A 26,662-nucleotide genomic window follows, 5' to 3' on the forward strand; every position below is an offset into this window, starting at 1 on the left:
GCGAGGAATGTATAAAATTAGTTGACTCCTCTGAGTGACGGCCCCCGGGCCCAATCAGCGGGCGCCCGGGCGCGGCCGACCCCACCCCCTTGCGAACTCTCTTTGGCTAATTCCCGCAGGGAGGGAGGAGAGAAGGCGAGTGGGAGGTGGGAGGGGGAGGTACCTGGAACTGGGAGTGATGTCAGCTCCCAGCTCGGTGCCTGCCCGGATTCCTGACATGGTGTAGGGCCGAGAGGGTGGGGAAGGCGGGAGCGGGACGGGAAAGGGTTCGGGCTGAGAGCCTGCGGCGGGGCCGCCGTGCCGGGGCTTTGAACTCGGACGGAAGGTGAACCAGAACTTTTGGAACTAGTGCCGGCGGCTTTCCACCCCCAGGTAAGGGCGTTTGGCTCCTCTCAGAGACCCGGAGGGAAGTGGCACCGTTGTGTGGTTGCAGCTGGGTGTTGCAAGCTGCTCCTCCTCTTCCCCGGGTCGATTTCCTTTCCAACTCACTCCTGTTTCCCAGGGGGAACGGGAACTTTTTTGGGGGGAGGGCTTAACTCCGGGGGCTCCCAACTTATATGTGAAAAGTACCTCCAGGATGGACCTGTAAGGGATTGTCTGTGTCCTTAGACCCCCCCCCCACACCCTAGTCTCCCAGTAATACTTGAGAACCCCAATTAGAGAAGTGTGTGTGTGTGTGTGTGTGTGTGTGTTTGTGTGTTGGGGGCGGTATTGAACAATGTCACAAGTTTCGACTCAAAATTTATGCCCTTCGAAAGAGAACGAAAGGTTTGTATTTTTTAGTTTCCCTGTGGCCTGTTACATGTTGATTTAAATGAAAGAATATTGTTATTCTTAATATTGTTATGTGTCAACGTAAAAAAATCCTTTTATATTATATGGTCCAGTCAGGATCTGAGAAATTGACTTGGGATGTATTAATTATGAGCTGTGGGAAGACTCGTCTCTTGGGGGCACACTTCTAAAACTCCAACTCCTTTTCATTATGACACTTTAACAGAATCCCTTTCATTGCCAACTTTGTGATCTGGAGGGGTTAGGAAAGCTGCTGAGAATCTTCAGATCTGCTCCCTGTGGCTGCTTGAGAAAAGGATGAGTGAGGGCTGGTAACTGCGTTTTCAAGGATCATTTTTGGAGAAGAGAGTTTTCACAGGGAAATGGGGTGGAAGGCGGGGCATACAAACTCTTAATTATAGGAGCATGGCTTTTTCAGCGTGTGGGACCAAACAAATTCTTCCTTTCAGTAAGAAGTGCAGAGAGCAGAAGAAGAACTGGATTTAGTGTCCAAGTTTAGAAGTTAGGAAAAGCAATTGGCCCTTGGGAGGAAAAGATATTTTGAGAGGTGGAAGTATAGAATTCTGATTTTTGTTTATTTCCTGTTTGAAACCCTTTTTCCTGTTTGGAGATCTTGTGTGCCGAGGTCACTAATTGGTTGTGATTGACTTTCTGGGGAAAAGAATTAACTCTATAAACTGATTCAGAACCCTCACTAATCAGTGCTTGAGGCTCTTTCTTTTGGAGAAGAAAAAACAAAACAAAACACCTAGGGGCTGAGACTTGGGAATCAGGTTTCCCCTTTCGTTCACCACTGTTCCTCAGCAGTGAAGATCCTTCCGTTGTCAGGTCAGGTGTGAACTTCATCATGAGGCAAAAGCTGCATCCCAGGTGCCTTGAATGAAAGGGCATTTCTAGGAGGTGAGGAAAGAAAGAAACGCCACATTACATCTTATAAACCCATGGAGGGAAATAGGGAGCACAGGACTTCACAGACAGGTTTCTCCATCTTTCCAATCAGATTTCAGAGCTAGAAAGAAGTGTTTTGTTTTGCTGTTGTTTATAAAACACCTGGGTCTGTATTATTCTTAGTTCTTGAAAAAATTAGTACAGAGTGGATAAGGAGCAGGCTTTTTGCAAAGGGAAGGTGTGTTTTACTGAAAAGGTCAGAACATTTTAATTTTGGTTTGTGTTTTGGGGCTAAGAAGTAGCAAATGCTTAATGGCTGTGAAATAGTGGTGAATGGGTCTTTTCTATTTATGTTCTATGGGAAGTACATAAAACATACTGTATTTTCCAGTGTACTTTTTCAGTGGGAAAGAGGAGGTAATGTGGAATTCCTGTGGGCTGATGTAAGCTCACTGGAGCCTTGGTTGATAGAGTGTTCAAACTGCAGTTTGTAATAACCAGTCAAGTAAAGAGCATCTTTACGATGTTGTCCTGATGTGCCAAATTCAAATTTATGCTTTCTTTCCGGGAAAGTAGTCCTGGCTTAGGGCCTTGAATATGCCAGTGCTTTAAATTTCATTCACAGTGTTATTGAGTAATAACACTTATTTTAAGTATACTTAATTTTAACTAATATTTATTTCCCTTTCTCTGTTGTTTTTATAAGGTAGTATGGTATAGTAAAACAAAGTACTTTTAAAGGACAAAATTTGAAAGAAATTTGAGTCATTGAGAAGGGTAGGATCAGGTTTCGGTTAAGTTCTCTTTAACCAGCAACTATCCTACTTCCGATACCTAACTTAAAAAAAAATAGGATAATCTGGCCTTTGTGGGCAGATAGATGTTGGCTTGAAATGGAGGGCACAATGTAGTTCCAGATCAATAGTGCCTAATTTCAAGGGCATCATAGACATTTTTTGGAGACAGGTTCAGTGAGGGAGAGCTTAACTTTTTATGTAGTCTTTTTGTCACTCACTGTACCAGCACAAGATAAATCAGAACAAGGTCACTTTTTCCCTGTTACGCACTAGCTGACTCCTTGTGAAAAACGTGCCTTTCCTATTCAGGAAATATTTGTATTTTTATAGTTAATTTAGATTAGGTTGGTAATTTGTTACATTAAAGTTAACTTTTTGAGTTTTTCGTCTCCCATTTAAGAAGGTTCCCAGGGGCACCTGAGGGGCTCGGTTGAGTGTCCGACTCTTATTTACGGCTCGCGTCTTGGTCTAGGGGTCCTGGGATCGACCCCACATTGGGCTGCACACTCAGCAGGGATTCTGCTTGGAATTCTCCCTCTCCTGCTCCCTCTGCCCCCTCCCTCCACCCGTGCTCACTCTCTCGCTCAAAAAAGGTTCCCAAATAGCACATTGTTAAACTGTTAACGGAAAGAAGACCTCATTCATCTGATGCTGTCTTTTCAAAGATATTATTACATGTTTCTGACCTGCTTTGAATTACCTTTTCAAAACAATGAATGAGTGAAATAATGAGTATTCATTCACATTTGGGTGTGTGTCTTGATTCTTTATTAAAGAAATACTGCTTCAAGGCGGAGGCATAGGCAAGAGATACTGCATAATGATGGCCTTTTTTTATTTCCAGAGATTTCCCTAGAAAGCCATATTAGTTCTGAAATTAAGAAAAAGTCACAGTTGAGCAGCCGATCGTGAAATAGTTCAGGGAGCTGGGATTGTTATTGTTATTTTTTAACTGTGGTTGAACAGATGGGTGTAAGTATGAGATGCAAAGCTGTTGAGATTAGTGACACTGGGTGGTGTTTGGAGATAAGTGGAACAAAGCGTCTGTCTTCTGGCCAGCAGTTCCCTTCAACTAAAAGTTGATAATTTCACAGTTAAATCAGTCATCAAACTGCCCCAAAATGGACACTGTCCAAAACCCGCTCTGGGCTTGTGCAGTCGCTTCATCTGTAGTGTGTGATGCCGGTTTTTCCTCAGGCTCCTCACCGTGCATGTCAGAACCTTTTTCCTAGTCAAAAAGCTGACAGCTTTTGTCACATATATTACAACCACAAAGATGAACGCTATATTAATTGGAGGTAATGGCTTAAAAAAACTAAACTGAACCAACCCACCCCGCAAAAAATACAAAGACACTTCTATTTCTTTTACACTCTTCATTTTAAATCTAGTCATTATTGATGCCAGTTTGGCCTAAGTGGACAATGTTTCAAAAGGCCAAGTGGTGAGGATTACTTTTGCTTCATATTTTTTTTCCATTTTGAAGAATCTAAAATGCCAGACAACTGGATTTTAGATTAAAAAAAATGGGCTCTCCCAGGAGTTTCAAGTTTGCACACTTGTTACGCACTTTTGTGGGGGAGAGGAGGGTCTGAGTGACATGTGTACTGGTCTATACCCATTGAAGAGCTTCTATTTCTGAAATGTGGCTTTGGACCCTGAGTGTGGTCCTGGTGGGTGTGGTGTCACAGTTGGTGACTGGACTTGGGTTGTGTGTCTCCCTAGAACTTGCTGTGACTCATATTTGACTGGCCCACATGCAAATCCTTGTTTTCATTGGCAAGTGTCATGAGTTCAGAATAGAAAGATCATTTGGTGTCTTCTGTACAGGGGTGTACCTAAAAATGTCCATGACTGAAGAAATTGTACAAACTCCAACGGTAGTCAATACCAGTCATTCTGGCAAAGGCTCATGGCTCGACTGTGAGTCCTGGAGGAAGAAGATCAAGTACTGTAACATTTGGGGCTGGCTGTAGATTTGATGGACACCCCCTGAATCCAGAGGAAGGCTAGGTAGTTTCACCTCTCTTTTAATTTAGGGAAATCAGCATTTGACATAAAAACAGATACAAGTTTGAGAGAGCAGGTGTGCTGAGTCCTAGCGTGTGTGTGTGTGTGTGTGTGTGTGTTAACAAGGGCAAACTTAATTTTACCTGATAGGAGAGAGTAAAGATGCTCTTTTCATTAGCAAGCCCATTCATAAATGTGTGGCCAAGTTCTTGAGGCAAGCAAGGGAGTTCTTGGGAAGAAGCAGGAAGCCCATTGGGAAGCGTATTAATTCTTTCATGCTATGCACATAATCCTCTACCAGATCACTAAATATGCCTACGTTATCTTGTATCTCTGTATGTAGGATCTAGTTCACAGGGTCTAGTCCTTTTTTGCTGGCTCTTTGTCACCTTTCTCTGTATAGTACTTGTACAAATGTCGTCATCTCGCCACCACAGAGTTTTATGAGGTTTTTGTGAGGACAGTTAATGGAGTTTACTTTATTTAGGAGAAAGTGAAAACAAGGCTAGAACTAGATGGCCTACTTTCTTAATATTCTAACTCATTAGTGTGGCTGCAGTGGTTGCGTAAGTCATGTTTCGGCGGCCATTATCTGTGTCTAAACATGGTGCTGCTTATAACAACACATAGTAGAGAGTTTTGTTTGAATCAGAATTTGGACACGCTCTACTACTTCTTACGAATGATAGGAGAGTCCAATGAGCCTGTAGGGTCTCCTCTATATTAACTCTGGGAAGTGAGTGAGTGGGAGGAAGCGAAACAGTGGAGGACTCTGAGAGAACACTCCCGTTGAACCTGTGAGTTGGCCAGAATGATTTGTGTGAAATCACCTGGCTCTCAGTGTTTTTCCTCTGGATCGGCTGCTGTGGATGCTTTCACATTCTTCCAGCCCCCACCCCCATCAGTTTGTGACTTTGCACAACCAGAAAGCTTCTATATAGGGAGTTAAGTTTCTTTCATTGCTTTCTTCCCTCCCCAGAGTACCTTGATTCTCTATGGTGACTTGTGTTCTACATCACCGTCTGGGGCAGACACAGCTAAATGCCAACCAGAAGCCATCCCACCCACATCTTCCCTACAGCGAACCCCATTTTAATTTACCACCGTGGCCAGTTTAAAAAGAAAAACAAAAATGCAACGAAAAACTTAATTTTTCCAGAATCTCTTGCAGGGTGTCTAAGTGCACTAGTCTTGGCCAATGAGATGGAAGTAGGTGGGTTGGGCTCCCTCCCCACTTTCAAAAGCTCTTATAAGGGGATGGCCTCTGTGAGCTCACCTTTTGCTCTTTGTACTTTTTTCTTCCTGGATCATGAAGGTGGTTTTCGAAATGGAGAAGCCATCTTGTGACCAAAGACAAGAAGCTTAAGTGTTAAACGGGCTGAGAAGCTGATGGCATTTTCGAACTGCTCTACCAGAACTTGTCTGCCCATTTCTTGACTTTCTGGGAGGAAAAGAAAATCTCTATTTGGTTAGACCACAGAAGCTGGGTCTGTTACTTGTAGCCAAATGTAATCCTAACTGAGTCTAAATTTTAAAAAGTCCTAGTTCATCTTTTTTCTAAGAATTGAAAAAGCAGCATTCTGTACAACAAAAGAGGGGCCAGTCTGGAGCCACACAGACCCTTTGCTTGAATCCTGGCTTTGCTATTTATCATAGTCTAGTATTGGCAAGTAATTTAACTTCTCTGAGTCTAGGTTTTCCCATCTTTAAAATGGTGGTGCTGATATTTGTCTCATAGAATTTTTAGAAATATTTTCAAAATAATTAGAAATTATGAATAGAAATAATAACGGCACATTCGGCACAGAGGTTTTCAACAAATGGTGGCAACTACTCCCCAGGGAAAGTGTAATGGGGAGTCTGTAGAAGAAGAGGCAAGTAATTCAACTTCTAGTAGGTTCTCAGTAAACACAGATTGAAGGACCGAATGGTAGATTAGCTTTATAGCTGCAACCACTTGTTGGCGTGTACTTGCCATTTGGCCAACGCCTATCTCTTATCCTCAGCCTCAACCACCTACATCAGAATACTTGGAGCTCTTCTGTCTTCCAACTTTGGTTGAAAAAGCAAAAGGATGTCCTTATGAAAAATTTATTAGGTATAGCCTGGGGATGAAGGGTGTGGACTCCAGAGTCAGAGAAATGTAGGTTAGAATCCCTTGTCCAAAAGCTGTGTGCTCTTGTCTTCTGTGAAATAGGAATACTTGGGTGCTTATGAGGACTAAATATGATAATATATGTGTTTAAGGAATTCTTGGCTTTGGTATGAGGTCCTCTTGAAGATGTAAGAACAAAACATGGTCTTTACCCTTGAGAAAAGTCACATATGGGAGATGGGGGCAGAACAGAGATGGCCCTCCTTACACATAACCATAATAAAAAACAGATTTAGACTACTGTTTAGCTGTTAATATGGTTGAAAGAGAAAACATGTTGACTTATACATATGTCTGTTGTATATTAAGGAAAACAGCCAAGCACATATGTATAGTTTATATTTGTTAATGCATGAAAAATTATTAAATAGGGTGATTTATGGGAGGTGAGATTAGCATGGCAGGGAGGATGAAAGGGGCTTTAATTTTTTTAAAAGCATATTAATGTTTATTTTACAACCTTCATGCATTATTCCTGAAATATAAAAAATGCTTAAGTTCAAAAAATCAATTTGTTGGATCTTTGGGAGGTAGGTGTGGGAAGATCAAACGAGCTAGATGAGTCACTCGAACAAAGGATTGAGTTTGGTGGGATCCCTAGAGGAGGTGGGATTTGAATGGGTCTTGAGGGAGTAGGAGATTTTGAGGAGGCAGTGGGGGGAGATGAGCATGCTGGGCTTTGGTGTGAAATGTAGAATGTAGTGAGATTAATTTTAGAGAAAGATGAGATACAGAGATCAATATTAAGAACAGTAAAGATGTAATGGAGCCAGCCCTTAGAGGGTTTTTAAGAGAGTGACAAGATTATGCTTTAAAATGAGATTTTTTTTTTAAAAGGTGGGGAGAATTATGAGAATTATGTTATAAAGGTGACTTTGGAAATAGTATGTTGGATGTTATTGGAATATAAGTGGTGAGGGGCGGAGAGAGGGGTAAAACACCTTTAATCAGAAAGGCATCAGGGCACATGGATGGCTCAGCCAGGTAAGCGTTCGACTCTTGGCTTCAGCTCAGGTCATGATCTCAAGGTTCTGAGATTCAGGCCCATGTTGGGCTGTGTGCTCAGTGCAGAGTCTGCTTGGGATTCTCTCCCTCTCCTTCTGCCCCTCCCCCCACTCACGTGTATGTGTTCTCTCTCTCAAATAAAATAAATAAAATCTTAAGAAAAATGGCACACAAGTGAAAGTTGAATTTTAATGGGAAATAAGATGAATTAAGAATTGAATACCTGGAGTTTGAGATTCCATCATGACCCACAGTAACTTACCTTTGTCTTCTCATTATATAAATGGGTAAAGTAATAGTATCTGTCTTATTAGGTTTTTAGAATGACAGTAGCAACAGTAGTAATAGTTAATGCTTACACAGCACTTGGCATATTCTAAGTACCTTACGTATTTTAACTTAGATTTAATCCCCACATCAGCTATAAGAAAAGGTATTGTTATTATCCCTACACTATAGAGGAGGAAACTGAGGCACAGAGAGGCTAGATGAATTTCCCTAGATTGTGCATGTTGGACTCATATATTTTTTTTTTAATTTAAATTCAGTTAACATATAATGTATTATTAGTTTCAGAGGTAGAGGTCAATGATTCATCAGTCTTATATAATACCCAGTGCTCATCACATCACATGACCTCCTTAATGTCCATCACCCAATTACCCCCTCTCTCTATCCATCTCCCCTCCAGCAACCCTCAGTTTGTTTCCTGTGATTAAGAGTTTCTGTTGATTTGTCTCCTCCTCTGATGTCGTCTTACTTTTCCCCCTCTTCCCCTATGATCCTCTCTGTTTTTCTTAAATTCCATATGAGTGAGATCATATGATAATTATCTTTCTCTGACTGACTTATTTTGCTTAGCATAATACCCTCTAGTTCCATCCATGTCATTGTAAATGTCAAGGTTTCATTCTTCTTGATGGCTGAGTAGTATTCCGTTGTGTGTGTGTGTGTGTGTGTGTGTGTGTGTGCATGTATGTGTGGTATACCACATCTTCTTTATCCATTCATCTGTCGATGGACATCTTGTCTCTTTCCATAGTTTGGCTATTGTGGACATTGGTGCTATAAACGTTGGGGTGCAGGTGCCCCTTTGGCTCACTGCATTTGTGTCTTTGGGGTAAACACCCAGTAATTCAATTGCTGGGTCATAGAGTGGCTCTGTTTTCAAATTTTTGAGGAACCTCCATATGTTTTCCAGAATATGCACCAGCTTGCATTCCCACAGATCCCATAAGAGGGTTCTGCTTTCTCTTCATCCTAGCCAACATCTGTTGTTTCCTGTCTTGTTAATTTTAGCCATTCTGACTGGTGTGAGGTGGTATCTCATTGTGGTTTTGATTTGTATTTCCCTGATGCCAAGTAATGTTGAGCATTTTTTTTCATGTGTGCTGGCCATTGGTATATCTTAAGAGAAATGTCTTCTTGTCTTCTGCCCATTTCTTGACTGGATTTTTTTTGTTCTTTGGGTGTCGAGTTTGATAAGTTCTTTATAGATTTTGGATACTAGCCCTTTATCTAGTAAGACATTTGCAAATATCTTCTCCCATTCTGTCAGTTGTCTTTTGATTTTATCTACTGTTTCCTTTGCTGTGCAAAAGCTTTTTATCTTGATGAAGTCCCAGTAGTTCATTTTTGCCTTTGAAGACATGTCTAGCAAGAGTAGCTATGGCCAAGGTCGCAGAGGTTGCTGCCTGTGTTCTCCTCAACGATTTTGATGGATTCCTGTCTCACATTTAGGTCTTTCATCCATTTTGAGTCTATTTTTGTGTATGGTGTAAAGAAATGGTCCAGTTTCATTCTTCTGCATGTGGCTGTCGAATTTTCCCAGCACCATTTGTTGAAGAGACTGTCTTTATTCCATTGGGTATTCTTTTCTGCTTTGTCAAAAATTAGTTGTCCATAGAATTGAGGGTCCATTTCTGGGTTCTCTATTCTGTTCCATTGATCTATGTGCCTGTTTTTGTGCCAGTACCATACTGTCTTGATGATTACAGCTTTGTAACAGAGCTTAAAGTGCAGAATTGTGATGCCACCACCTTTGGTTTTCTTTTTCAACATTCCTCTGGCTATTTGGGGTCTTTTCTGGTTCCATACAAATTTTAGGATTGTTTGTTCCAGCTCTGTGAAAAAAGTTGATGGAATTTTGATAGGGATTGCATTGAATGTATAGATTGCTCTAGGTAGCATAGACATTTTAACAATATTTGTTCTTCCAATCCATGAGTGTGGAATGATTTTCCATTTCTTTGTGTCTCCCTCAATTTCTTTCATAAGTTTCTATAGTTTTCAGAGTACTGGGCCTCTTTGGTTTAGTTTGTTTCTAGGTATCTTCTGGGTTTTGGTGCAATTGTAAATGGGATCAACTCCTTAATTTCTCTTTCTTCTGTCTCATTGTTACTGTATAGAAAAGCAACTGACTTCTGTGCATTGATTTTTTTTATATCCTGCCACATTGCTGAATTCCTGTATCAGTTCTAGCAACTTTTGGGTGGAGTCTTTTGGGTTTTCTACATAGAATAGCATGTCATCTGCAAAGAGAGAGAGTTTGACTTCTTCCTTGCTGATTCAGATGCCTTTTATTTCTTTTTGTTGTCTGATTGCTGAGGTTAGAACTTCTAGTACTATGTTGAACAGTAGTGGTGAGAGTGACACCCCTGCTGTGTTCCTGACCTTAGGGGAAAAGCTCTGTTTTTCCTCACTGAGGATGATATTCGCTCTGGGTTTTTAATATATGGCTTTTATGATATTGAGATATGTTCCCTCTATCCCTACACTGCAGAGTTTTTATCAAAAAAGGATGTTGTATTTTGTCAAATGCACTTTCTGCATCTATGGAGAGGATCATATGGTTCTTGTCCTTTCCTTTATTAATGTGATGTATCACATTGATTGATTTGCGGGTGTTGAACTACCCTTGCAGCCCATGAGTAAATCCCAATTGGTCATGGTGAGTAATGCCTTTAATGTACTGTTGGATCTTATTAGCTAGTATCTTGGTGAGCATTTTGCATCCATGTTCATCAGGGATATTGGTCTGTAATTGTCCTTTTTGGTTGGGTCTTTGTCTGATTTTGGGATCAAGGTAATGCTGGCCTCATAGAAAGAGTTTGGAAGTTTTCCTTCTATTTCTATTTTTTGAAACAGCTTCAGAAGAATAGGTATTAATTCTTCTTTAAATGTTCGGTAGAATTCTGCTGGGAAGCCATCCAGCCCTGGACTCTTGTTTGTTGGGAGATTTTGCTTCCTGCTTCAATTGCCTTGCTGGTTATTGATCTGTTCAGGTTTTCCATTTCTTCCTGTTTCAGTTTTGGTAGTTTATATGTCTCTAGGAATGCATCCATTTCTTCTAGATTGACTAATTTGTTGGCATGTAGCTGCTCATAATATATACTTATAATTGTATTTCTTGGGTGTTGGTTGTGATCACTCTTCTTTCATTCATGATTTTATTTCAGTCCTTACTTAAGTCTTTTCTTTTTGATAAGTCTGGCCAGAGGTTTATCGACCTTACTCTTTCAAAGAACCAGCTCCTAGTTTCCTTGATCTGTTCTACTGCTCTTTTGGTTTCTGTTTCATTGATTTCTGCTCTAATCTTTATTATTTCTCTTCTCCTCCTGGATTTAGGCTTTATTTACTGTTCTTTCTCCAGTTCCTTCAGGTGTAAGGTTAGGTTGTGTATTTGAGACCTTTCTTGTTTCTTGAGAAAGCGTTGTATTGCTATATACTTCCCTCTTAGGACTGCCTTTGCTGCATCCCAAAGGTTTTGAACAGTTGTGTTTTCACTTTCATTTATTTCCATGAATTAAAAAAAAAACTCTTCAGTTTCCTGGTTGACCCATTCATTCTTTTGTAGGATGCTTGTTAGCCTCTAGGTATTTGAGTTCCTTCCAAATTTCCTCCTTTGATTGAGTTCGAGTTTCAAAGCATTGTGATCTGAAAATATGCAGGGAATGATCCCAATCTTTTGGTACCGGTTGAGACCTGATTTGTGATTCAGTGTGTGATCTATTCTGGAGAATGTTCCATGTGCATTGAAGAAGAATGTGTATTCTTTTGCTTTAGGATGGAATGCTCTGAATATATCTGTGAAGTCCATCTGGTTCAGTGTGTCATTCAAAGCCCTTGTTTCCTTGTTGATTTTCCTCTTAGATGATCTGTCCATTGCAATGAGTGGGGTGTTAAAGTCCCCTACTATTATTGTATTATTATTATTTTTTAAGATTTTATTTATTTATTCAACAGAGATAGAGACAGCCAGCGAGAGAGGGAACACGAGCAGGGGGAGTAGGAGAGGAAGAAGCAGGCTCACAGCGGAGGAGCCCGTCGTGGGGCTCGATCCTGCAATGCCGGGATCACACCCTGAGCTGAAGGCAGATGCTCAACCACCGTGCCACCCAGGCGCCCCCTATTATTGTATTATTATGAATGTGTTTTTTTAATTTTGTTATTAATTGGTTTATATAATTGGCTGCTCCCAAGTTAGGGACATAAATATTTACAATTGTTAGATCTTTTTGGATAGACCCTTTAAGTATGTTTTTAGTGTCCTTCCTCATCTCTTATTATAGTCTTTGGTTTAAAAAATAATTTGTCTGACATAAGGATTGCTACCCCAGCTTTCTTTTGATGTCCATTAGCATGATAGTTTTCACCCCCTCACTTTCAATCTGGGGGTGTCTTTCGGTCTAAAATGAGTCTCTTGCAGATAGCTTACCAATGGGTTTTGCTTTTTTATCCAGTCTGATTCCCTTGTCTTTTGATTGGGTTGTTTAGCCCATTTACATTCAGAGTAACTATTGAAAGATACGAATTTAGTGCCATCGTATTACATGTAAAGTCACTGTTTCTGTATAATGTCTCTGTTCCTTTCTGGTCTATGTTACTTTTGGCCTCTCTCTTCGCTTAAAGGATCCCTTTTAATATTTCTTGCGGGGCTGGTTTGGTGATCACACATTCTTTTAGTTTCTGTTTGTCCTGGAAGCGTTTTCTCTCTCCTTCTATTTTGAATGACTTCCTTGCTGGATAAACTGTTCTTGGCTGCATGTTTTTTTCATTTAGCACCCTGACTTGTATCATGCCCATCCTTTCTGGCCTGCCAGGTCTCTGTGGATAGGTCTGCTGCCAGTCTAATGTTTCTCCCCCGTAGGTTATAGACCTCTTGTCCTGAGGTGCTTTCAGGGTTTTCTCTTTGTCTCTGAGATTTGCAAGTTTCACTATTATATATTGGGGTGTTGATCTATTTTTATTGATTTTTTGAGGGGGATTCTGTGTGCCTCCTGGACTTTAATGCCTGTTTCCTTCCCCAGATTAGGGAAGTTCTCAGCTATAATTTGCTCCAATATACCTTCTGCCCCCCCCTTCTTCTGCCATCCCAATTATGTTAATATTGTTTTGCTTTATGGTATCACTTATCTCTTGAATTCTCCCCTCATCATCCAGTATGTTTATCTCTCTTTTTCTCAGCTTCTTTATTCTCCATCATTTTGTCTTCTGTATCTAATTCTGTCTTCTGCCTCATTTATCCTTGCAATTAGAGCCTCCATTTTTTAATTGCATCTCATTAATAGCCTTTTTAATTTTGATTTGATTAGATTTTAGTTCTTTTATTTCTCCAGAAAGAGCTTCTTTAGTGTCTTCTATGCTTTTTTCAAGCCCAGCTAGTATGTTTATAATTGTTATTCTAAACTGAAGTTCTGACATCTTATTTACATCTATTACTGATTAGGTCCCTGGCAGTCTGTACTGCCCCTTGTTATTTTTTATTTTTTTTTTTTTGATGTGAGTTTTTCTGTCTTGTCATTCTTGCAGAAAGTGGTCACCTTTTTATTTGTAGAGTTGCAACTATGTTCTTAGATCTCCTGTTGAGTTCACAGGTGTTCAGGATAATTTGATAGCTATCTAGCTGAATTCCTGGGACTAGATTAAACTAAAGTGTCCTACTCCTCCGCTATCTTGGACTGTCCTCTGTTGGAGTTTGTATTTAAATGCAGATAGGTACAGTCTCTAGGGTCAGTATCTCTAATCACTTCCTATTACTGCCTCTGGCTTACTTCTGTATTTGACATGTTAAATGCCATTAAGATCTGTTAGTTGATTTTATCCACATGAAGATGTTAAGAATTTGAAATATGGGGGCACCTGCGTGGCTCAGTTGGTTAGGCATCTGCCTTTGGCTCAGGTCGTGATCCCGGGGTCCAGTGATCGAGTCCTGCATCGTGCTCCTTGCCCAGAGGGGAACCTGCTTCACCCTCTCCTTCTGCTGCTCCCCCTCCTTGTGCTCTGTCTTGCTCTCTCTCCTACTCTCTGTCAAATAAGTAAATAAAATCTTTTAAAAAAATTTGAGGGGTGCCCTGGTGGCTCGGTCATTAAGCGTCTGCCTTTGGCTCAGGTCACGATCCCAGGGTCCTGGGATTGAGCCCCGCGTTAGGCTCCCCGCTAAGAAGGAGACTTGCTTTTCCCTCTCCCACTCCCCCTGCTTGTGTTCCCTCTCTTGCTGTCTCTCTGTCTCTGTCAAATAAATAAATAAAATCTTTAAAAACATTTTTTTGAAATTCATGTTTGGAGTTTAGGCAGAATCCTAGATTGATGGATCATTTCCATGTAGCTGTTTCATAATGAGTAAGATAGATGAACTCACTAAAGAAGATGTAGAATAAAAAGAGAAGCAAGTTAGAGCTTTCAGGGAACTTTTTTTTTTTTTTTTACAGAATATATATTTATTAGCATTTTTGTAGTCAAATATTTTTAAAGGCTAGAAAATATGGGGCAAGAAATCATGACAGAATGTGGCATGCTGAGGTTTATTTGAATCTAATTTTGATCAATTATTTCGAGGCCATGAAATTTTTAATATCAAGGGAAGATGTCCTCTATTATGGATAAGTAATGAGTACAACTTATCTTTCATTTGATTTACTTTTGGAAATCTTAGAGAAATGCCTATAATCTGCGGAAACACAACAAACCATAAAATACTTTGAAACTAAAAAAGCAAAATTGAAAATTTAGTTATTTACTGTTACGCTGTGTACAATATATCAAATATTCCCAATTTTATTATTGTTATTTAAATTTTTTACTGAAAGATAGTTGACATACCACGTTATATTCTTTCAGGTGCGCGCTGTAGCAATTCGACACTTCTCTACATTCTGCAGTGCTCACCACAATAGGTGTGGTTTACCATCGATCACCAAACAGTGTTATTAAAATATTATTGACCACATTCCCTCTGCTGCACTTCTGTTCTCTGTGACTTATTTATTTTACCACTGGAAATTTGTATCTCTTAACCCAGCTATTTTGAAGAAGATGCAGAGTAAAAAGAGAAGCAAATACATAACTTCCACGATCTCCTGACATTTAGACACGATCAGGCTAACGAAATTGATTAAAGGAGGAAGAGCAGGAGCCACCAGACAAGGGGAAGGTGGTGGTAGCAAAGGGAAGAAGCAGACCCAACACACGTGGCCTGTCCTTGCCATCCGGCGCAACAGACCCGTTAGAAGGATGGGTCTGAGGAACTGCCCCTGGGCCAGCCACAAGGTCATTCATGAACTTGGAGAGTGCAGTCTCAGTAGCCCAGTAGAGATGCAGTCCAGAGTGCAAAAAACAGGATTGCAAGGGAGGGGATGCACCGCAGGTGGCCCGTTAGCCCAGCCTTTCAAGGAATGAAACCAGGAGAGGCATGCTGTGGTAGTTTGGTGCGAGCAGGCAGGGAGGGGGTGTGATGTGAAAGCAGCATTAACAATCAGGGGGAGATGGGGCGCCTGGGTGGCACAGCGGTTAAGCGGCTGCCTTCGGCTCAGGGCGTGATCCCGGTGATCTGGGATCGAGCCCCACATCAGGCTCTTCCACTATGAGCCTGCTTCTTCCTCTCCCACTCCCCCTGCTTGTGTTCCCTCTCTCGCTGGCTGTCTCTATCTCTGTCGAATAAATAAATAAAATCTTTAAAAAAAAAAAAAAAACAACAATCAGGGGGAGAGTGGCCGGGTAGCCCTGAACTCCCTAAGAGTCCTTCTTCAGATGGGCTAGAAGAAAGGACGGGGAACTAGAAAAAGATGTGATTGGAAGGGTTAAGAGTTGAGTAAGTTCACCACAGGCAGTCTGCATTTTTTCAGCCTAATAGGAGGCAGTGAAAAGAAATTCATAGACGAGTCATTGAGGCTCCTGAGAGGCCGGCTCTCAGGATTATTGGTGCAGAGGAAAAATGTGAAAGAATGACAGAAGTCTCTCATCTAAACAATACAAACTGACACATTTGCCGGGATGTGTCTCCAGGCAGGAAATTAATTTATCGAAGTGGAAAGCGGTGGTACAAAACAGAAGAGGAGAATGAAATGAGACAAAGGAAAACTTGACTGTATTCGAAGGAGGCGTTTTTAGACAGCCAGACTTAGTGGTTCACAGAACCACTTCCCAGGGGAAACCCGAGCACTCTGAGGGGTGAGAAACAGCTTGAGTTTGGTTAAAACTGCACCGCCAAAGCTCGGGGAAGCACTCTGTAGAAGGGAGGTGTCCCGCAGAGAGGTCTCTGCCGTAGATGCTTAGGTCTTCTGTAGTCATCAGTTGAACTGATTGTCTCTAGAGCCATTTTCAGTTGGAAAGACATGGCTTGCACTATTTCAGCAGATGTGTTGTTGTAATGACGTGAGGGGTCTGGGGGAAAAGGGCTGAAGTGATTCAGTAATTAAGAGTATGGAACTAAAAATCAGCACCCCCATCAGTCCATTGGTGGGTCTTTTGGGGGTTGCTTTGAAAGACATCAGGAGGAACTTATCCAGGTGTGTGTAGCATTTCATTTTATGTTTTTAAGATTTTATTTACTATTTGAGAGAGTGCATGAGCATGCAGTGGGCGGGGGTGGGGTGGGATGGGTGGGGGATGGTGCCTGCAGGGGCAGAGGGAGAGGGGAGAGAGAATCCCAAGCAGGCCCCACACCCAGTGTGGAACCTGTCCCGGGGCTCTGTCTCACCACCCTGAGGTCATGACCTGAGCCAAAACCAAGAGTTGGTTGCTCAACCCACTGTGCCCCCCAGGTGCCCCATGTGTAGCATTTTAGATAGGCATGATATTCTTGAGTTCAGTGGTTCTCAGGGGGCCAGCCACATAATTTGTGGAGCCCTGTGTCAAATGAAAATGTGTGTCCCCTTGTTCAAAAAGCAGGAAAAAAAGCAATGTTAAATGTACTAACATAAAAAGCTTTTCCTTCTACACTCTCTCCCTTGACTTGTCCTCATGTTTGCTATTTAATATCATTCTAAGTGAAGAGAAATTCAAAATTTAAATTATTAGCATGATTTGTACTGTTTATATGGTGCAAGTCCAGTGTTAAATGCAAATATTAGAGCATTCGACACATCTGCAGAATTACTGAAATCACACACTTTGTATTTTGTAATTTGTACGTGCGTATGTGTATCGTTCTTACCAGAATGTGGAAACACTGCCCAAAACTGACTACTTGTATTCACTTCTTGATACCTGCATTCTATTAGTCTTTGTCTTACAGAAGGAAGGGTTGGCTTTAAGGAAGGACTGAAAGGAAAAAGAACCATGGGTTGCCCTATCTCCTTTTCGTTCTATGCCGTTATTTTCAGTGTACGTGGTCGGCTAATATAGGGAACTAATAGGAATAAGAGGATATGATAGGATTCCTTGATTGGTTGTGTTTCCTAGAAAGATACTGTTTTGTTTCTGCATGCAAAGCGGGCAGTGGTACCTTTGAATGGAAAGCATGGCTTCTCGGAGCTGTCAGCACCCACCCACCTGCTCACTTAGTTGTCTTTGTAACACACTTACCTTGAACTAATCTTGCTGGACTCCCATGCATCATGAATCCACAGAAATTCTGTGCTCTTGGGTCATGGCAAACACTATGTAAGAATGGTGACCACACATACTAAACAGAATCTCCTCTGCTCACACACATGCTCCATTTCCCCATCAGACCTCACTTACAAAACACAAGTTCAAAGTTAAGAATCTCAAGTTGATGACAGCAGAGCATTAAACCAAGCATGGAGCCTTTCTGAGCATGGGGTCCCGTGTGACCACACAGGTCACAAGTCCATGAGGATGGCCCTGTTCTCAGAGGTCGAAGAGCACACAGTTAAGCCTGTTTCCTCTTTGGTCTTAAAGACTCCCCTTTATTATCAAAGTTTGCAATGGGTCAGGTTTGTGTCTGGTATGCTAAGGACCCTCTCCTGGACATCAGCACTGTTATTTTTTTTGCCTTTCATACATTTTTTTTTTTTTTAAATCACTCTCTATTACCTCCGCCATTGCCTTGGTTCACATCCCTGTCAGCTTGATGTGGATCTTGTGGTGTCTAAGTGGGGTGTCTCTCCCAATCAAGGGCCCCCAAATGTGGGGTGATGATTGGGTCAAAGCCAGTGGTGCAAGTGGTGAAAGAATTCACCTGAGGCAGAACAAAGGAGATAGAAGTTTATTGAATAGACCGTAGGGTGTGGGGGTGGACAGGACAGCAGAGGAGAAGCTGCCTATAATGAGGCAGTGGGTGGGGGCTGTTTTTAAAGTGGGGTAATGAGGGGCGCCTGGGTGGCACAGCGGTTAAGCGTCTGCCTTCGGCTCAGGGCGTGATCCCGGCGTTGTGGATTGAGCCCCACATCAGGCTCCTCTGCTATGAGCCTGCTTCTTCCTCTCCCACTCCCCCTGCTTGTGTTCCCTCTCTCACTGGCTGTCTCTATCTCTGCCAAATAAATAAATAAAATCTTTAAAAAAAAAAAAGGGGGGTAATGAGAAGGTATGCCGATGTATGGAATTCTCACATTTTTGTTAACTGTGCCTAATTGTAAGTAGCCCATTGTTCACAGGCCCATATATATGTGTGTGTGTGTGTGTGTGTGTGTGTGTATATATATATATGTATTTAAGATTTATTTATTTATTTGAGAGAGAGAGATTGAGAGAGTCAGGGGGGTGCGGGTGGGATGGGGGCAGGACCAGAGGGAGGGAATCCCCAGGCAGACTCCTCGCTGAGTGCAGAGGCCGACGTGGGACCCAATCTCATGAACCATGAGATCATGACCTGAGCCGAATTATGAGTCAGACGCTTAACCGACTGAGTCACCCAGGTACCCCGGACAAATGGATATTTTGAGGTGTCACCTGAGGGCCTGTTTGTATTCAGCCAGGGGGGTGCTTGTGGGACCTTTCTACATTTCATTGCTCAAGCCTATTGCCTAAAAGCAGTCTCTACACGCCCTATAGTTGGTTTCTTCCCTGTACTCTACAACACATTGCCAGACAAATCTTCCAAATATACCTTGGACATGAGGCTCCCCTGCCTGCCCCAAAAAGCTTTACTTGACCTCCTGTGGGCTATGGCTAACGGCTGTGTTTTTATACTGGTGGTCCTGGGGTGGAGACTGCAGGGAGATAGGTTTGGTTTGACCTACATGGTATTTAAAGAAATTTAAGTCAATACTTAGTTTGGGAGATTTCACCTAATTGAAATCCAGATTTTTAAAAACAGGAAATCTGGCTACTCTGGGCTCTTGTTTCCTTGTGTTGGGCTGATGCCCTTACAGAACAGGAGGACCTGCGGACTTGGAAAAGAAGACATTTGGATTTACTTTTAGGGCAGATTGACTCATTGTTCTGGCAAAATCGTCACTTTCACTTATGTAAATTTAAAGCAAGCATCTGCCTATTGTGCTCGAGGAATGCTGATGTTTTAGTCTGAGAAATTAAGTTCTCCACCTTCGTAATGGAATGTATTCTTTGCAGCAGCCCTTGGTTACTTTTTTAGGAGAAATATTTCTTGGTCTCACCTGGTCAGTGTCACCACTGGTCACCTGGAGGTCACCTTGTGTCCTCATCTGGGCTTGACCTTTTTTCCCACTCTTGTCTTCCCCTGTCCTGCTGGGCTGAGACCTAAGCTCGGCCCCTCTGGAGTGTTTAAGTCCACTCCACCTTTTCTCCTACTCCTGTTGGCTCTTCTCTTTGAACCCTTCCTTCTCTTTCCCAGGCCCACTTGAAGCAGTTCAGGAAACCTTTGCCAAGAGCCTCCGCCAGAGCTCAGCCCTCAAATTCTGCTGGAAGCAGGTAATGAAATTTTTGGTTTTTCGCATGCTCAAGTGTCAAGTGCGTGGTGAGTTCAGGGTGTTTTTGAGGGTTCATTGCCCGGTGATTTTGAGGTGCTCTGATCCGTCCAGTGCCGGTGCCTGCATATTGCCAGGCATTTGGTATCTGGCTGTTTTTTGAAATCCTCTTTTGTGAAAGGAACTTGATTCACCTTCTCTCAGTGAATTATGAGGGCAACACTAGCATCGTCTCCATTTTACAGATGAGGAAACAGTTTTCTTCAAAACTGGCACTCCACATAGCTTGTCCCTGACTATGTCTTAGTTTTTCAGATAGATGATATACTTGTCAAAAGCCACAACTGTGCCTTTGTTACCAGAGTCTGTTATCTGTCATCATCCATAAATGTTTACGTGATGAGAGGAATGGTTTACTCGACCGATGTGCGCCAAGGCCGACTCGACGAGGCTCCATGGGGGTGGATGCAAAGGAGACTCAAGTAGAAAAGATGGGTGTGTATTGTAAGTTATACTAGAAGGTATGCCTCCTACCCGTGCACAAATACAGTATTGAGTTTTGGATCTTGGGCTTTGAAGTTAGGTGGGCCTTGCTGTGTCTGTTTCCTCCTTTGTAAAATGGGGGCAATGAGAGCATGTCATTTGTACCAGTGGTTTTCAGCTGGGGTGATTTTGCCCTGGGGGTGTCATTTGGCGACGTCAGGAAACATTTGTCGTGGTACCAATGGGAATGGAGGCCTGGCATGCTGAACGCCTTACGATGCATGGGACAGAACAAGGAATGACAAGGAATTGCCCTGACAGGAGTGCTGAAGTTGAGAAACCCTGCCTTGTAGGTTTGTGAAGATGAAGGCAGATAATGGATGCCATCTCAAAGATCATAAAATCAGCTTTTAGGAGGGTGAAGCCCAAAAGGCTCAATTTCAGCGGCATCTGTGATTCCTGCCTAGAAAAGCCCTTATGATGAGGATTTCGCGCTCTCCTGTTTAGAGGACTCACTGGAGATTGTTTGTGTTACATTGTGTACTAACACGAGCTGCTGGATTTATCGGAGCCGTAAAAACAATGGTTAATTTTTAGGGTGTTCCTGATCAACTTCCTGTTTGCTTAACTAGTTTGTTCTGTGGAGATAATTTTGGTGTGTGGGTTTAAATCCTCTGTTGGAAAAGGTTTTGGTTAATGAATTTCCAAAATATGTTTTGACAAGAGGGAGGTGAAAAGTTTTTTTTCCACGTCAAGACGCCTCATGTTTTTCTAGCCCTAGATTTAAGACAAAGCCTCTCTTCCCCCCGTTTGCTGCCTTACCTGCCTGCTGCCCAGTGTTTGGGTATTTGTGGGGGTGGTTTGGAGGGTTGTTGGATTTCCATCTCTTGTTGGTTGTGGGTTAGCAAGGTGATTGTTATTTAAATTTTTTGTAATTATAAAAGTAATATGCACCTTATCGAAGATTTTAGTAGTACAGAAAAACCATAAAGACATAATAAAAAAAATTATAGGTAATCCTGCCACACAAAGGTACAACTATGTTGCTGTGTTTCTTTCCATTTTTTAAATTTATTTTTTCCATATTTGAAATATTCTGAGCATATGGTTTGTGTCCCCCCCCTTATTTTACTTATCATTATTTTATTCGCCTTTCCCCACACTACAAAAATAACTATTATTTCTAAGGACTGGAAAGTGTTCCTTCTAGGGATGTTTCATGATTTATTTAATCCGATTGCAGAGACTGTTTTCAGTATTTGATGAACATCTTAGGTACTCAGCATTTTCTGTCTTTCAGATCGTTTTTATTAGAACAAAAGGATGGACGTGTGTATGGGGATCTTGACTGATATTGCTATTAGTTGCCAAAACAGTGTGTACTACTTTTTGCAACCAATAGCAGAGTGATATTCTCATTTTAATAGTATTTGGCAATTTTCTAGGAGAAAAGATATTTTTCTTTTTTGTTTATTTGATATTAGTGAGATCAAACATGTTCATATGACTGTTGACTGTATTTCCTGTTTAACAAACTGTTCATGAACTTTGCCCATTTATTATTTATTATTGGCAATTAGTGTTTCCCTCATTTGTCATAGGTGATGTATTTCACTTATTAACCCTTATTAATCTTCTCTCATCGTTATTGCACATATTTTGACCAATTTTTTTTTTCCCTTCTAATTTTCTTTTTGGTTTGTCTTTCAGTTTTGTTTTTGGTCCTATAGGAGTATAAATATTTATGTAGTCAAATCTGGTGATTTTCTTTTCATGGTCTTCAACCTTCCCTTGTCTGTACTGAAATGAACCCTTTTCTGTTCTGGAGGTCACTATCTTGAATTGTCAGTGTTTAAAATTCTGCCCCCACTCTAGACCACTGTAGGGTTTCCTAATGAGGATAAACGGGGCTGAAGTGCGTGGTCGAATCTGAGCACCCACTGTGTACCATGGAAAAACCTCCCCATCTCTGTGTGTGTGTCGGGGGTGGTGGGTGGGTATGTGAGCAGGCCCAGTGAGTTGAGAAAGTTGATGAGAAAGGGTGGGGCTCGTGTTGGGTAATGGCTCATTTTGTTTGGTTTGAATTTCTTTCCCACAGGGTAGAAGTGTGCTTCCCTGAAGGCAGGGGCTTCCATCCATTCTCACAGGGCTGCGTAACTGGGACTAGCAGCTTGCTAGTGGCTGTGCCTGGCACAGAGCTGGCCCATCACCATTCTTTTATTTCTCTGGTGCCTGAGAGAAGGTACACTGAGCAGAGACTGGCCAAGTCTCCTTCACTCCTTACCCCTTAAGTTTCGTTCTCCTGGGCTCCAGGCTCTGTGTTGCTCAGGCCTCATCAAGGTAATCTGTTGCCCTGTGTGGGACTCCCCTCGTGCCATTCAGCAGCTGAAGCTTAAAGAGGAAGGTAATAATAGCAAATACAAATAGTGCTTACTTGTTTTGCAGAGCGCTTTGACTATGGCTTTATTATATCCTTCTCCCCTCAACCTTAGGAGGTTAAATACTATTTTCATCTCCATTAATTTGGAGGAAACCACCACTCAATAGAAGCATAATTAAAATCTAGAGCTTCTGACCCCAGAGCTGATCCTCTGTACTTAGGAAACAATTCCATCGTTGTAATTTCTGGTTGTAATTTCTTGGTGGTACTACTGGGCAGAAGGTAGCAGCAACTTTGGGTTTGGGAGTCAGGCATATCTTGGATGGCATCCCAGTAGAGTCATGTCTTAAGATGGCGACTTTGTGACTTGTCCAGGCTGAACCGTGGTTTTCTTGTCTGTAAACGGAAGCAACAGTGCCTACCTCGCAGGGATATGAGGAAGATTAAATTGAGATTATGTATACAAGATGCCTAGCACAGCCCCTGGCTTACTCAATGCAGGAGCTCAGTAACGATTGCTGCCTAGTCTTAAAGCTAAAAATGCTACCGTTCTTTTTTGTTAAATTTTCAGAATAACTGGCAAACCTGCTCAGACTTGTGAAAGTTTAGTAAATACTATTTATATTTCAGTGCAAGGAACATTTCTTTATCTGGCCTATTTATTATGCTGTTGAGTAGATTTTGTTTTCTGTTATGGATGTCAACCGCTTCTCTGAAGTCCTTCTGCTTGGAGAACTTTGTGATGAATCCCCAGCTTAGGACTGTACTCACAGCCAAAATCAAACACGTTTTGTCTACATGTTTATGTAAAAAAGCACAGGCAGTTTTTTGGAAGGGCCATAACCTAGTCATTCCTTTACACATAGTTGAGATTTTTGGCATCATTCATGTTACTTGTTACTTGTCCCATGTACTATAAACATTCAGGTAACAAAGCAGTCTTAAAAAGAAAGTTGTAGGGATGCCTGGGTGGCTTAGTCAGTTAAGCGTCTGCCTTCGGCTCAGGTCATGATCCCAGGGTCTTGGGATCGAGTCCTGCATTGGGCTGCCTGCGTAGTGGGGAGTCTGCTTCTCCCTCTGCCTGACGCTATCCCTGCTTGTGTGCTCATGCTTTCTCTCTCTCTCTCTCTTAAAAAAAATTTGTGGAAAATCATGAGAGAAGAGAAAGCTTCTAAGTAACTCAGGAGAACAGTTGTTAATTAAATTTGTTTTTCTGCACCATATATAATTGAGTTGGATCTGATTGGTCCTTATGCTAGATTTTGTTATCCACATAAAAGGCTTCCACTAATATGAAATTATTTCTGCCTAAAGAATTTCAACATGAGGATGGTCTTGCCATTTAACTTCTATTGTGTGTTTATTTAGACTTTTTCATTTAAATAAATTGAGCCAAGTAATTATACATTTTAGCTTGGAGTTATATTATAATCCAACGCAGCCTTGTTTCTGTGGAGTTAAAGATAATGCCCTTTGGCAATCTTCTCTAAAATGTATCTTGAATCTTCTTACTTTTGTCCCTGAAGTCATGGTTGCATTTTCAACAATACACCATCTTAGTATTGGAATGGGGAACGGTTAATGTGGGTGGGGCTTTATAGGGTTAATAACTAACCTTGTTCTTATTCTGGGAAATTTAGTCTGTTGTCCTGTGGTTTTTCCATCTCCCATGGAAGGGAGAAGACATGATGGTAGGAATGGAGAGACAAAGATGGGAAAGCCTCTTTTTAATGTAATTTATATAAGTTTCATAAATTAGAGTCATAAATTAGTTGCATTTTTATATAATTCATGCCATATGTATATGCTTTACATAACACATGGATACAGTTAAGTATCAATGATTAAGTGAAATTTACGTGATTTCTAAGTTCCTTCTTATGTCTAGAGTTCAAGGATCAAAGTTAATGAACTGTTGGCCAAATCTTGTGACTATTGCAAAGAGAGTGTAGGATTGTAAAATGCCACGCCCAGTTTTAATGGTAGGTAGGCAGTTGTTTTCCTAAAATTCCAGGCCCAAAGTTTGATTTCTTAATTTGCAGCCAGAGTGGACATTTGGGAGCAGAGGTGGGAGTGTTGATAACGGTGAATAGAGTAGATAGATTAAGGGTGGAAGAATACAATTGATGCCGATGTGACTATTAATTTACAGGATACAAAGGCCTTAAAGACAGTCTGTGCTTTGTGATCTCGAGATAACAATCCAGTTGGGCAGCCCTGAGCCCATCTCTTCAGCCAGATCGTTTTGGCACCAGCCCTTTGAAACAAAGCCTGAGAACGCAGAGAGTTTTACCAGGCATTTCTTGTTGCTGGCTGGTTGGCTTATGAAGTAAATAGAGTAATTAGCTCTCATTAGCACTCCCACAAGCTGTAATGCATCCACCTGAGGCCGAGAAAGCCTTGCTCCTGTTCCTGAAAACGTGAAAATCCCCATCTGATCTCTTCAGTCCGAGCATTTTTGCATTGCAGAAACAGAATGCCAACTTGGCAAGAATAAAATCCACCAAGTGTCTCAAATGACAGTAGCAGATCCTGCTGACCAGGGCGGAAGGCTTTCCTCAGAGCAATGACTGGGTCTGAGAAATCCGTGAGCCTTAGATGGCCTTTTCTTCTTTGCCGCCCACTTCTTGTGTATTTGGATGACATGAACCGGGTTTGTCAGAGATATTGAACACTGGTGGTCCTCTGACTTGACCTCCTTAGCCTCTTGTCAGCTGTAGTTCAGAAGTTGCGGTACTGACAGAGTGTCTGGGTTGTGTCAAGTCTTGGAGAACGAGAGCCCTCTGAGGGTGCTCTGTGGCCCTGTTCAGGACCCCCTGCCGTGGAGAGTCCTTGTTCCTCTGAAATACAGATCTGTAGTTATGAAGCCGGGAGCCAGAGAGGCACGTGGAGGAGGGAGACAAAGTCTTGGGGCTTTGCCCACAATCCTGGAGAAATATATAGAAAAACTGCAAATTGGCGGATTTTATAGGAAAGAACCCTGAACCAAGAATCTGGCAACTTGATTGCAACATTGATCAGGTGTGTGATCCTGGGCATAAAAGTGAGCTGCTAATAATACCAGCTGTGCCCTCACAGGGAGAGCTATGAGGGTCATATGAGACAACATGTAAAAAGCGATGAAACGTGAAGCAGGAGTGTGATTTTAAAGTTGAGTTTTTCATGTGGAGTACATTATCTACGTTTTTAACATTCTGAACCCAAACCTTTGGCAATAAGACCCAGACACAGTGCAAATACCTGCTTTTGCTCGGACTTCTACTTTGTTACATCCCTCACTCCATCCCGGGCCCTCAACTGGGCTAAGCCTGAATGACTGGGGGATGGCTCCTCACGGTTTTCTGGAAAGTGCTACTGCCTCCTGGGCAATGCTGTAGCAGTCGCCCTTGGTTCTTGCTCAGGCCTGCCTGCCTTCTGGTTTCTTGGGGATGCAGTAAATACTGCAAAGTCGTCGATAATCTGTCAGCTCCAAGAATTATTCCCTCTTATGAAAAGTTTGAAATGCTGGGGATAAGGTGTTCAGGACTTCGTTTCATACTTCTATGGAGAACTGTCTAAGTAGCTTGAGACTGATTTCCTAGGATTTGAGGTCCTGAAGCAAGTATGCCTTACGTGGGGAAGGGCAGGCTCCATTGGTTATGGTTGAAAACATCAGACCCGGCATCCCATGATCTCGTGTCCGTTTTCAATGCCATGTGATGTTGTGATGGGCACATCGCTAGCTGGGCAATGTCTCAGCTTCCTTACTTGTGAGCCTGTGATATTCCTGGGCATTATTTAACCCCGGACCCTGTTGACTGCATTGGGTTGGTGTGCAGAAAGTGATCTGGGCTGACTATCAAAAACGTGTAATTATTAAACCGAGTCACAAACATTTTTCAAAGATCGTTTTCGGTCTCCTAGGACCTCCAATAGTATGTTGTGATAAAACATGTCTAGGGCCTGTAACTTCCTCAGTACAATTGAAAATAACTTTCTACACTTAGAAAACAGCAAACAGCCTGTCTTTGACGAGGTGCCCTGGAAGCATGCTGAGACCAGGAACTGGGTGCTGAGGGATTTTAGGGCTGAGGAAAAGGCA

The 26,662-nt window shown here is 41.9% G+C and overlaps 1 protein-coding gene across 1 annotated transcript in view; it reads left to right on the forward strand.

The window, feature by feature from the left end:
- The first annotated feature begins 281 nt into the window (after positions 1 to 281).
- Positions 282 to 26,662, forward strand: part of PPFIBP1 (PPFIA binding protein 1) — a 173,729-nt gene continuing 147,348 nt past the window's right edge. Inside the window, exons 1-2 of the mRNA XM_008712302.2 lie at positions 282 to 372; positions 19,646 to 19,722. The gene's annotated coding sequence lies outside the window, so the exon portion shown is untranslated. The remainder of the gene's footprint in view (positions 373 to 19,645; positions 19,723 to 26,662) is intronic.

The sequence above is a fragment of the Ursus maritimus genome, unplaced genomic scaffold, assembly GCF_017311325.1.
Source record: "Ursus maritimus isolate PB19 unplaced genomic scaffold, ASM1731132v1 scaffold_26, whole genome shotgun sequence".
Taxonomy (NCBI): Eukaryota; Metazoa; Chordata; class Mammalia; order Carnivora; family Ursidae; genus Ursus; species Ursus maritimus.